General features: G+C 48.8%; 1 protein-coding gene and 1 long non-coding RNA gene across 3 annotated transcripts in view; one reads left to right on the top strand and one right to left on the bottom strand.

Moving 5' to 3' along the window:
• Positions 1-14,035, bottom strand: part of LOC126108130 (uncharacterized) — a 77,755-nt gene that overhangs the window by 27,639 nt on the left and 36,081 nt on the right. The window lies entirely within an intron of this gene.
• The window catches only part of LOC126108133 (uncharacterized), a 57,643-nt gene that overhangs the window by 7,531 nt on the left and 36,077 nt on the right, over positions 1-14,035 (top strand). The gene's annotated exons all lie outside the window — the stretch shown is intronic.

Below are 14,035 nucleotides of genomic sequence, written 5' to 3'. Positions count from 1 at the left end.
AAAAATTACTCACCAGCTTCGTCTCTCAAGATAGGTTATCTCAATATTGAAAGTATAAGAGGAAAACAAGAAATTTTAAACGAATTTGCAAATGAGAAATTATTTGATGCGTTATTCCAAAGTGAGCACTGGTGTAAAGGAAATGAAATATCTTTTCATGTACTAGATGTTTTCCTCTTAGCAAATAGCTTTAGCACAGAGCAGCATATTCATGGGGGTGTATCAATTTACATTAAGAAAGAATTAATAAATGGTACTAATGAACTAGATCTACGATTTCTGTGCAGTGAGATAATTTTGAAGCCACAGGTCATTTAAAAATTGCTGTTGTATCTCTTTATAGATCACCAGACGGAAGTCTACTAATATTTTTAGAAAAACTTGAGATTTTACTAAATTTCTTTCGTAGTCCTCACTGGAAGAAATATAGTATAGTTATTGATGGTGACATCAATGCTGCATTTGATGTAAACAAAGACGTGCACACCGTAAATGAATTTAAAAACCTGTTAGGACAATTCAGCTTCATTTTTACGAACTGTAAACCCACAAGACAGTCTGCTTGTCTCGACAACATACTTACAAATGTCAATAGAGAGTTACTATCTTCAGATGTAGCTGTCTTCGATTTCTCAGAGCATGACTCAGTTTGGGTAAAAATAGGTACAGATAGGCGTAATAAGGACTATAAGGAGTTTAAAGAGCCTAAAATAGTCATCACAAGACAGTTAACGCAAGAAAAATTGTCTAATTTCATGGTCTCACTCAGTAATTGTGACTGGTCACATATGTTTAACAATAATGCCCAGGGCTCTGCCAATACATTGTTCGACAGAGTTTTTCATTCTTTCTTAAATGTATTCAAGACCAACTGCCCTCAATATAAATGTAAAGTTAACACTAAAAGTAACAGTAATAGACATAGGGATAAGAATCCATGGTATACCGCTCAACTATCCAATATGAAAAGGAGGTTGTTATTGTGTAGAGATTCTTACAGACTTCAGAAAACTGATATGGCTAAACAAAGGTAATCAAGAGCACAAAAGGAATATAAGTATGCTTTAAATGAGGCCAAAAAACAACATAATCTAGTCAGCATTGAGTCATCAAAAAATAAATGCAAAAAAGCATGGACCATAAGAAATTCAGTGGCTGAAAGCAAGCAGAAAGCTGAGGTAGAAATTTCAGCAGACGAATTTAATAACTACTGTATAAAATCTGTTTACCAAATTATGGAAAGCGTTGGGAGGCCGCAAGAAACTGTAGCTGATCTCATTAAATATCATAATGTAGACTACACCCTGAAAGACAGATTCCTTTTAACAGAGGTCACACCAGATGTTGTTTTAACTATTGTAAATAATTTTAGGCCCTCTGATAGTGATGATATATATGGTCTTTCTTGTAACATGTTACAAAAAGATAATTGGGAACATAGTATATCCTCTTACTAAATGTATAAACAGATATCTAATTGAAGGAGTATTCCCAGATGTATTAAAATTATCCAGGGTAGTGCCCATTTACAAGAAAGGAGACAAAAATTGCCCCTCTAGCTATCGGCCAATATCTTTGACACCTATTTTATCTATAGTTTGAAATCCATCATCAACTTCCAGTTGTGTGATTATCTGACATGTAATAACAAAATTACTGCGGTAGAATTTGGCTTTAGGAAGTCCATGCCATTGACTCCCTGATTAAAAAAGTGCTAAATGCTTATGAAGGAAAATATTTTGCTCAGGCTACCTTTTGTGATCTTAGCAAAGCCTTTGATTGTGTGGAGCATATTTCACTCGTCAACAAACTAGTTTATTATGGAATTACAAACAGTATATACTTCGTGATACATTACCCGTGTTAAAATGGACCGTTTATCAGGTGCGGAAAAGGTCGATATTGTGTTGATGTATGGCTGTTGCGATCAAAATGCCCAACGGGCGTGTGCTATGTATGCTGCTCGGTATCCTGGAGGACATCATCCAAGTGTCCGGACCGTTTGCTGGATAGTTACTTTATTTAAGGAAACTGGATGTGTTCAGCCAAATGTGAAACGTCAACCACTACCTGCAACAAATGATGATGCCCAAGTAGGTGTTTTAGCTGCTGAAGCGGCTAATCCGCACATCAGTAGCAGACAAATTGCGCGAGAATCGGGAATCTCAAAAACGTCGGTGTCGAGAATGGTACATCAACATCGATAACACCTGTACCATATTTCTATGCACCAGGAATTGCATGGCGACGACTTTGAACGTTGTGTACAGTTCTGTCACTGGGCTCAAGAGAAATTGTGGGATGATGACAGATTTTTTGCACACGTTCTATTTAGCGACGATGCGTGATTCACTAATAGCGGTAACGTAAACCGGCATAATATGCACTGTTGGGGAACGGAAAATCCACGATGGCTGCTACAAGTGGACCATCAGCGACATTGCCAGGTTAATGTACAGTGCGGCATTATGGGAGGAAGGATAATTGGCCGCCATTTTATCGATGGCAATCTAAATGGTGCAATGTATGCTAATTTCCTACATAATGTTGTACCGATGTTACTACAAGATGTTTCACTGCATGACAGAATGGCGATGTACTTCCAACATGATGGATGTCCGGCACATAGCTCGCATGTGGTTGAAGCGGTACTGAATACCATATTTCGTGACAGGTGGATTGGTCGTCGAAGCACCATTCCGTGGCCCGCACATTCACTGGATCTGACGTCCCCGGATTAATTCTGTGGGGAAGGTTGAAGGATATTTGCCATCGTGATCCACCGACAATGCCTGACAACATGTGTCAGTGCATTGTCAATGCATGTGCGAATATTACGGAAGGCGAACTACTTGCTGTTGAAAGAGAATGTCATTACACGTATTGCCAAATGCAATGAGGTTGACGGAAATAATTTTGAGCATTTATTGCATTAATGTGGTATTTACAGGTAATCACGCTGTAACAGCATGCGTTGTCAGAAATGATAAGTTCAGAAAGGTACATGTACGACATTGGAACAACTGAAATAAAATGTTCAAAAGTACCTACATTCCGTATTTTAATTTAAAGAACCTACCTGTTACGAACTGTTTGTCTAAAATTGTGAGCCATATGTTTGTGACTATTACAGCGCCATGTATCACAAAGCGAAAAAAGTGTTCCAACTAAAACATTCATATTTCTTTACGTACTACACGAATATGTAATAAAAATGGGGGTTCCTTTTTAAAAAAACTCAGTTGATATCCGTTTGACCTATGGCAGCGCCATCTAGCGGACCAACCATAGCGCCATCTGGTTTCCCCCTTCAAGCTAGACAAGTTTCGTTCTTTGTAGCTTTTTCGTTTGATGCTTATTTCGTGAGATATTTGGCCCGGTCTCTATCAATAGTCCACCCTGTATAATTACACTATAGCTTGCAACGTATTGAGGTCGTTTCTAAGGTGCTGTTCACGGTCAAATAGAAATACTCAATCTGCAGGCTTCGGTAGCCAGCACCTGTATTTATGCTGAGCCGTGCGTTTTTCGCAGCTACCGCTGAGGACATCAACAGATTCCTCAGCATCGTCCTTCAGAATGTTCATCCTTTCCAGTGCCCCCACACCCTCCAATAGATCTCCCTTGCCGCCCGTTCCGTTTTCCACCTAAAAATGTACGCCACCTACTCCAACAACCAGGCCCATTTCATCTTTTCCCGTCTTGACACCCTCGTCTAAATCCCTGTCATGGCGCGACAGCACCGTATCCTTTTCAACAACATCCACTCCCTTCCCGCCAACAAGAACCTCTTCCTGCACACCCTTGCTACCCACCGTGTGGACGCCTTCCTCCTCAATGAAACCTTCCTCCAACCGCACCACACCGTCCACACTTCACCCTACCTCCTCCACTGCTCCAATAATCCCCTCCTGAATGCACGTGGTGGAGTTGCCATTGGTCACCACCGCCAGATCCCAGTTCGGCTCCAACCTCTCTTTCCCGACCCCACCGAACACCTGATCCTCAGTATCTTTTTCCCCGGCCTTACCGTTACCTGCGCCACCATCTATGTATGCCCTCACGCCCCTATTCCCTTCGACTTCCTCTCCCACATTGACCGTACCTTCTCCTCCTACGTGATCGCCGCCGACCTCAACATCCATAGTCGTTCCGCCGCCCAGTTATGGCGGTGGCATCGGTTCCTCTCCTCACTTCAGGGTGACCTCATCCCCATGCCCCAGCACACCCGTCCCAAATCCAACTACACTCCCGATGTTATCCTCTCCTCCCCCAACCTCCTTGGCCGCATAACGATGGATGTCCTGGAGCCTATTGATAGCGACCATCTCCCTGTCCTCCTCACCGTTTCAGACGGTCGTCGCCCCCGACCCGACCCTCGTATTGACCCTCCCCCTAAGTACATCCATGACTATTCCCATGCCAACTGGAATGCCTACCGGGATACCCTCTCCACCCAGGTCGATAGCCACCCCTTCACCTACCACCACCCTGACGTTGTAACCCATGCCTCCTCCTTTCTCCAGTAGACCTTGTCTGAGGCCTTGGAGGCCCACGTCCCTACTGTCGCCATCCACCACCACTGTCCTACCTTACCCCCACAGGCCGTCCTCCTCCTTCGTGAATCCTGCCGTCTCTACCATGCCTTCCTCCGCACGCGTGACCCGGACACACTATGACGCCACCGACAACTCCAGTGACACACCCTTAGTAAGGCCAATCACTTTGCCTCCTACCTCTCCAATGTATTTTCCATCCCTGATGATCCCCAGTTCGATTACTCACTATTCCCCGATGTCCGAGATTGAACTGACACCTCTGTCCCTCCCCTCACACCTGGTTTCCAGTACTTGGACAACATTGCACACACGGAACTCAATGCCCCTATCACTACACATGATCTCATTGCTACACTCTGCACAAAACGCAACACCGCTCCTGGTCACGATCGTGTTGCCTATCGTCACCTTCGTGAAGCTCCTGTCTCTTTCCTCTCCACCCTGGCCAGGCTCTACAATGTAGTCCTGTATACCGGTTACTACCCCAACCTGTGGAAAACCTCCCGTATCCTCATGTTCCTTAAACCTGACAAACCGCCGTCCGCCGTCTCCTCCTACGGTCCGATCAGCCTTACCTCGGTCTTCAGCAAGGTCCTGGAATCTATCCTCACCCGACGCATCCACCAGCATCTCCGCCAGCACCGCCTCCTTCCCATTACCCAGTGTGGCTTTGGGCCGTCCTTCTCTTCCGACGACCTTCTCCTTCACCTCACTCATCTCCTTTCCAACCAGCTTAATTCCCGTCGCTCCGCAATCTTCCTCTCCCTGGACCTCGAACGAGCTTATGACCGCGTATGGCATTCCGGTCTCCTCTTCAAGCTCCAAACCTTCGCCCTTCCCATTAACTATGTCCGCCTGATCAGCTCCTTTCTCTCCTACCGTCCTTCCTACGTCACCATCCATAACACAGATTCCTACACCTTTTTCCCCTCCGCCGGTGTGCCCCAAGGCTCCGTCCTCTCCCACCTTCTGTACCTTTTGTATACGGCGGATATGCCGCCGCCATCACTCCCCATCCACCTTCTCCAGTTTGCCGGGGACACCGCCTTCCTTGCCCTTGCCCCCACCCTGCAGCGCTCCCAACACCTTCTCCAATCCCATCTTGACCGGTTCACCACTTGGTGCAACCAGTGGTTGCTCAAGGTCAATCCCTCAAAAACACAGGCGATCATTGTAGGCAAAACCACTCCTTCCATTCGCCTCCTTGATTTCTATCTCACCATCTATGGCCGTCCTATCGCCCTCACTCCAACCCTTAAGTATCTTGGCGTCACCCTCGACCGTCGCCTATCCTGGACTCCTCATCTCCGGACAATCCAAGCCAAGGCACGCTCCCGACTCAGTCTCCTCAAGTTCCTTTCCGGCCGTACGTGGGGTCTGGACCCCTCCACCATCCTCCACACCTATAAATCCCTCATCCGCCCTATCCTTTGTTACACCCATCCAGCCTGGATCTCCACCCCCCCTACCTTTTATAAATCCCTCCAAATCCTTGAACGCCATGCTCTCCGCCTCGCCTATCGCATCCATCTCCCCTCCCCCACACGGATCCTGTACGATCTCATCCCCTTCCCCCAGCTCCTCCTTTTCCTTGAAAGGATACGGATCCTGTACACCTCCAGCAAACTCGATCCTCCTCATCTGCTTGTCTCACCCATCCTCTCCCAACCCCGCCCGCTGCCGCGCCTGTATTCCCACATCCCACCCGGTCTCCATCTCTCCACCCTCCTCACCCTCTCCCAAGGTGGCTTCCGCCAGCTCCCCTTCCCTGATGATGTCCTCCTCCCCTCCATCTACCCCTCCTATCAACTTTGATCCTCCCCTCCCCCACTTCCTGTGTCTTTCCTTTAGGCACCCTCCCACCCTTCTCTTTCCTTTTCCTCTGTCCCCTCCCTCCACCCCTCTTCCCCCGGGCTTCCCCTCCCCCTTCCTCCCGTCTCCCTATCTCCCCTTCCCCCACCTGCTCTTCCTTCTCAGTCTCCCACCCCCCCTCCTCCTCTCTTGGCAGGTCCCCGGACTTGTACACGGTTAGTGAACATTCGCGCGCCGAAGATCAACGCCTCGTGTTCTGTGTGTGCCGTCATTTTGTGCTTAAGTGGTTCAGTGTCATTCGTTTTGTGCACCTACATTCACGCGTGACAATTTTCGTCTATGTATGTGTCGAAGTGTCTGAACAAATTTTATCTTGGACTCTACGCCCGTGAACGGTTCCATGTATTTTAAGAAGTGTTTGCCTCCGTTTATATGTCCACCGAATTTTTTTCTCTAAATGTCTTCATTTGTATCTTTTGTGTTTCTCTGAGGCCCAAGAGCGGCGTAGTATGCTGCTGCTGGTCTGCCTGTACACAGGTTTCAAAATAACAATAAGGAAAAAAAAAACCAACTGGTTCGGGATTAGTCTTCCCTCGCTCCAGTATTGAAATCGCAAATTTTTCCCTGTCAGTTGTGCTCAGTTTTGGAAATCCAGGCAAGCAGAACACGGCAGGTGGTGTAATGGAGATTCTAACCCACCCAGCTGCACATAGTGTAGAGGAGTAACGCGAGAGTGCAGTACCTGCCCGCATTGCAGAGTACCCGGACTTGCGTAGTACACACTGCCACCAACAGATGGCATGCACGAGCTGCAAAGCGTACAGCTTTGTATAGGGAATGTACGGCCAACTTGCAAGTGGAACTGAACTTCTGGGGATATATTGACTTCTGCAGCATGATTAGCCGTGTATATTTAAGAAGTGCACTCTGCCATCTCTTGCACTGCTAGAACTGATCAGTGGCATGTTAGATATTTAGCAATAAATTTTAGCGAAATGAGTCGAAAAGCATTTGCTGTGGCGAGCATGAAACAGATTTTCCCTGCTATTCTTTATTAATAGCGAAACCAGATTTCGCAGTTCTCATCTAGAGGGTTGGATCCCCTCCTTCGAAAGTGTCAGATTGCAAAGCCTGCCCTACTCTCAGGATGGAATCTCCGTCTTCGAAGATTGTGTCTGTCTGTCTGTCTTTCTGTCCGCCCGCCCGCCGCTTGCTGCTGTAGCTGTTCGTCAGTCCGCCTGCTTGCTCGCTGTCCATCGCTGTCGCCGTAATCGCCGCCGCCGCCGCCTGCTGCCCGTCCGTCTGTCCGTCGCCGTTCGTCTGCTATGAGTCCTCCCACCTCCACTGTCATCTACACCTCCCCCTCCCCCTCTCCCACAGTCACTTCCTGGAGTGCCGCCCCTGGCCTCCCTCCTTACACCTCCCCTCCCCTTCCCCCACTTACCCATCACCCTATCTCCTCCCCTGCTGTATACCCACACCTCTACACCCTGCCTCCAGCCTCCACACCCTCAACAGCTCCCACTACTACCCCCGCTTCTGTTGCCACCACTGCTGCCGCCCCTCAGGTGGTTGGCTTCCCCTCTCTCACCGACCCCGTCACTTCGTCTTCTGCATCTCCCACATGCATCACATCGCGCTGAGCCATGGCCACCACTGAACCGGCTGCTTCTCCCGGCGCATCCACTACGCCACAGGGATCTGCCACCCGCCACCTCCCTCTCCTCCCCATTCCTCTCCCCTCCTCCCAGCCTCCAGTCTCCAAAAAATCCCAAAAGCGCGTCATTTCCGACCCTGCTCCCGCCACTTCCCACAAAAAGTCAACACTACCTCCCCACCCCCTGCCGTCTCCATGGACACCACCCCTCCTCCTGCCACCCATACCTCGGCCCCCACCCTCCACACCCTTGTCCTGTCAACTCCCGATCCTAAGTTCCTCGACGCTCGTACCCTCACCATGGAGATACCAAAGTACTTACCTGGTGCTCCCATTTCCTAACTCATTCCCCGCAGGGACTCAGTCCTTATCAAGTCCCCGTCCCCATCCTTTCACTCAGACCTCCTGCGAAAACTCCCACGTGTTATGTTTGGCCCCCACGCCTCTCTGACACCCTTCATTTCCGCTTCCACTCCTCGTCAGCCCCAGCCTCCCCGTCGCTCCCCCCCACCTACACCGCTGTGATCACCAAGCTCAGCCCGGTGATCACAGAGGATGAAGTGTTGGCAGAACTGAACTCCCACCTGGACTTGGAAATCCGCTCTGCCTGCTGTATCCACAATGCCTCTGGTCCCACCTACCTCACGCGGGTGTTCTCTGAGTCGGCACCATCCATTGACCATCTCCTCACCCAGGGTGCCCTGATATACCACCGTCGCCACCCTGTCAAATCCTCCAAATCCCCTCCCCAATCCTACCGTTGCCAGCGGTGCCTGATGTACAATGACCACCAGACTCCAAACTGCAAAAACCCCCCCACCTGTCCCCATTGCAAGGCCTCCCACTTTCTTAAGAACTGCCCCAACCTCGCTGCTCCTCCTTCCTGTAATACCTGCAATGGCCCCCATCCCACCTACTCCCACAAGTGTAAAGCTAAACCCCCTCCAGCCACCCCTGAGTTTACAGTCCCAGTTCACCCTGTCGGTCCCCCTGTCCATCCCAACAATTCCCTCCGTCCACCCTCCATGGCCGAGGACATCATTCGGTTCCTTACCGTTGTACTTCAAAACATTCACCCTTTTCAGCGCCCCCACACCTTCCAATAAATCTCCCTTGCCGCTCGCTCCGTTTTCCACCTAAACACCTTCGCCACCTACTCCCACAACCGAGCCCACTTCACCTTCGCCTGCCTCGACACCCTAGTTTAAGTCTCTTCTCTCCCCTCTCTTCCCCCCCCCTCCTTCCCGTCATGGTGCGGCACGAGTCTCGCATCCTCTTCCAGAACATTCGCTCCTTCCGCTCCAACAAATACCTCCTCATGCACACCCTCTCCCACCACCAGGTCGACACCTTCCTCTTGAACGAAACCTTTCTCCAGCCCCACCATTCTATCTGCACCTCTCCCTATATCCTCCACCGCACTGACGCTCCTGGTCCTCGTGCGCAGGGTGGAGTCGCGATTAGCCACCTTAAGCATATCCCTGTCTGGCCACAACACCTCCTCAATGACCCCACTGAACACCTTTTCCTTAGTGTCTTCTTCCCTTCCGTCACCATTACCTGTGCTACCATCTATGTCCGCTCCACTGCTCCTCTTCCTTATGACTTCATCTTGCACATTGACTGCACCTTCTCCACCTATGTGATTGCCACCGACCTCAACATCCATAGCCGCACTCCTGCTGCCCTTCAGCGGTGGCATCAGTTCCTCTCCACAATTCAAGGTGGCCTTGTTCCCCTTCCCCAGCACACCCGACCCGAAAGTGACACCACCCCCGATGTTGTCATTGCCTCCGCCAACCTCCTTGGGCGTATCGCTGTCGCCGTCCTTGACCCCACAGGTAGCGATCACCTCCCTGTGCTCCTCACCATAACGTCTGCTCACCGCCCCCCTCCGGCTCCACACCCTGCACCCCCTCTCAAGGTCGTCCATGACTATCGCCGTGCCAACTGGGATGCCTACCGGGACTCCATCTCCACCCAAGTCGAAAACCACCCTCTTACCTATCGCCATCCTGACGACATCATCCATGCCTCGTCCTTCCTTCAGAAGGTAATTACTGACGCCTGGAGGCCCATGTTCCTACTAAAACCATCCACCCACACCGTCCCACTCTCCCTCCGCGGGCTGTCCTCCTCCTCCGTGAATCCCGTTGCCTCTATCGGTCCTTCCTGCGCACTCGTGACAGTGATACACTCCAATGCCACCGGCAAATACAGCGACACATACGGAACCTTATTACAGCAATGAAACGCCGAGACTGGCGCCAGACCTGCACACGACTCAACACCGCCCTCCCTATCAACTCCTCCAAGTACTGGCCCGCCTTCCATCGCCTTACTGGTTCCCTTTCCTCTCCCCACTCCCCGCTTCTCCATAACGATCGCCCCCTTCCTGACAACCTCAGTAAGGCCAACCACTTCGCGTCCCACCTTTCCGAGGTCTTCTCCGTCCCCGATGATCCCCACTTTGATTATTCTCTTTTCCCCACCGTCATGGAACGTGCCAATACCTCGGTCGCTCCACTTGCTCCTAGTCTCCAGTACTTGGGGCAGTTGCCCCCCTCCGACATAAACACTCCCATCACAGCACAAGACATTAAACTTATCCTCCGGTCCAAACGCAACACAGCCCCTGGTCACGACTGTGTCACCTACCGTCACCTTCGAGAAAGCCCCTATTCCTTCCTGACTGTCCTCGCCCATCTCTATAATGTCATCCTCTCTACTGGCTTCTACCCTAACCTGTGGAAGACCTCCCACATCCTCTTATTCCTCAAACCCAACAAACCCCCTTCTGCCACCTCTTCCTATCGTCCCATCGTCCCATCTGCCTCACCTCCGTCTTTAGCAAGGTCTTTGAATCCATCCTCTCCCGCCGTATCCATCAGCACCTTACTCAAAACCACCTCCTACCCCTTCCCCAGTGTGGCTTCCGACCCTCCTTCTCTGCTGAAGACCAACTCCTCAACCTCGTTCACCTTCTGTCCCTCCAGCTCAACTCCCATCGCTCCGCCATTTTTGTTTCCATTGACCTCCAAAATGCCTATGACCGTGTATGGGATTCCGGTCTCCTCTTTAAACTCCAAACCTACGCCCTGCCTATCAATTTTGTCCATCTGGTCACTTCCTTCCTCTCGCACCGTCCTTCCTATATCACCCTCCACAACACCAACTCCCATATCTTTTATCCCACAGCTGGCGTCCCCCAGGGTTCTGTCCTCTCCCCTCTCCTTTATTCTTGTATACAGCTGATATGCCCAAGCCATCCCCACCAGTCCACCTTCTCCAGTATGCTGATGACACCACCTTCGTGGCTTTCTATCCTACCCTTTAACGGTCTCAACGTACCCTCCAAACCCACCTTAACCAGTTCACCACTTGGTGTAACCATTGGTTCCTTCGTCTCAACCCCTCCAAAACCCAGGCAATCATCATAGGTCGCACCACTCGCTCCTTTCGCCTCCATGATTTCTACCTCACCCTTTATGGTCGTCCTATCCAACTCACCCCCACCCTGAAATACCTTGGCCTCACCCTTGACTGACACCTCACCTGGACCCCTCATCTCCAGACCGTCCAGCAGAAAGCCCATTCCCGCCTCCGCCTTCTGAAACTCCTGTCTGGCCGGACATGGGGATTGCATCCTTCTACCATCCTCCACACCTACAAATCCCTCATCCGTCCTATCCTCTGTTATGCCAGCGTTGCCTGGATCTCCGCCCCCACCTGCTTTTACAAGGCCCTCCAAATCCTTGAACGCCATGCGCTTTGCTTTGCCTTCCGTATCCGTCTTCCTTCCGCCACACGGCTCCTGTATGAACTGACCCCCTTCCCCCACCTCCTCCTGTTCCTCCAACATCTCCGCATTCTTTACGTTGTCCACAGGCTTGATCCCCCCCACCCTCTGGTTTCCTCCTTCCTCTCCACCCCCCGCCCATTGCCGCGCCTCTATCGCTGTATCCCTCCCTCTCTCCACCTCCACACCCTACATCTCCTTCATCAGGGCAATTTCCAACGCCTCCCCCTCCCGGATGACGAACTTCGCCGTGACATCTACCCTTCCTTCCAACTATAACCTGGCCTTGCCCCCCCCCACCCCAGGGCCCCCTTTTTTCCTCTTCCCTCCTCCTCCCAGAGCGGATTTTCCTCCTTCCCCCCTCCCCTAAGACCCTGCACCCCATACTTGCCTCTTTCCTTCCCACATCCGTCCCTTCCTGGCCCTTTTCAGCGTGCCCCCTACTCATTTCCCCCGTCTCTTCCCCTCCCTTCCTTCTTCCAGTCTCCCTCATCCCCTTGCGCCTGCCAGATCCTCTATTTTGATCATCGTCAGTGTGCCACATCAGTGTTATGTTTAGTGCTGTTTCTCCTGTGTGTCGAGAGGTGTGATTTTAATTGTGTACAGCCTTGAGGTTCACTGTCAGTGTTTGTTATGTGCTACGCCATCCGTCGATACCTTTTATGCTCGTCATACTGTGCCTTGTGTTCTTTTAATTGTCGCAGTGTGTGGCTTTTTGTGTGTGCTACTTTTAAACAGTTTTAACAGTTTTTTATCTCCATTTTACGGTCACCCCGTTTTTTGTCTATTGCCTTCCATGATGTTCCCCCTTTTATATATATCTATGTTCACCATATTCTCTCCTTTGTTCTTTTTAAATGTCTTCTATTGTTTGTTCTATGTCTTTTGCCTGAAGAGCAGCGCATATGCTGCTGCCAGCCCGCCCCGATGGGGAATTGAAATACAATAAAGAAAAAAGAAGAAAAAAAAAATATTCACAGTTCTTGTTCCAGTATCGAGTTTGAAAGTTTGAACACCTGTAGCGTAATTAGCGTTAATTTAGTCCTATCCAATAGGCAGCAGGAGACAAGGGAACCAATATTATTCCACAGGTGCAAGGAAAATGCTATCATTAATTTTAAGCTCTATATCGACTTCTTGTTCCTGCTAGTTGGTACTACGAAAATATGAACAATGTGTCTTTTTCTTTAATACGAAGTGAAGCATTGGATTCAAATATATATGCAAGGTTCCTTAGTAAATAGAACTGATAAACGTTCCTATCGATTACGCATGCCTTTTATTTTTGTCAGATCTATCCCGTAAAATGTTGCCTGCAAATTGTTCTATGACATTAGAAGAATGATTATGAAAAGAAAAGAAAAAAAAGTGTTCAAACAAAACTAGGCCTACGATCAAAAGCAGCATGCAGGAAACAGTAACAATTGTACTAGTCTTAATACAATTCATTTTAGCAACCAGGTTGCAATTGTAATAATAGTCTCCTGGTAACAATGATTACTGAATAGTAGGTCGTAGGTTCGATATTTGCACAGCGCATGATTTTTATTTTACTTTTTGTACATTATATTGTGTGGAACAAACTACAATTTATTATTATGAACATCCTACATATAAGTTTAAACCATACTGTACAGTCAATGAGGTCAAATTTTTTACCAGTCATGATGACTTTGTACGGCACCACTCACTATTTCTCATTTAGTATGCTAACAGTGGAAGCTTTATCTCTTTAAGATTTCTATTTTGTAGTTAAATTACCATAGAACCAAACTGTTAGCTCTTCTGACTTTTTTGCTATTCGAATGGATTGGAAACTAAGTAACAGAAATGTAGAAAGACAAAAGGTCAGAAATGAATAAATTTAACTGAATGGTTAAGTCAAGTTCCTGCAACCTTTTCCATTGTGACTAAAATTAACCCCAAAACAAGAAAATGTATAAGGACTTATGCTGTAGTGGTGAGATATTGAGATTAAAATAACAGGCCTGGAGGTGCTCATGATAGTAGCATGAAATTAGCTGAATTAGCAGAAACGTGCTCACAATCACAGGAAACTTACAACCAATAACAGAACATGGTTCTGGGTTTGCTGATGGATTTGCTCACCAAATTTAAATTAATTTTTGAATATGGCTTTCAAATAAATGATTGACATTACACTGTATGAAGGTAGACCATATGCTGGAAAAGTCACTGCAGCAGATA

Source organism: Schistocerca cancellata, chromosome 11 (assembly GCF_023864275.1).
Source record: "Schistocerca cancellata isolate TAMUIC-IGC-003103 chromosome 11, iqSchCanc2.1, whole genome shotgun sequence".
NCBI classification, from domain to species: domain Eukaryota; kingdom Metazoa; phylum Arthropoda; class Insecta; order Orthoptera; family Acrididae; genus Schistocerca; species Schistocerca cancellata.
This window is presented reverse-complemented; position numbering and strand designations above follow the sequence as displayed.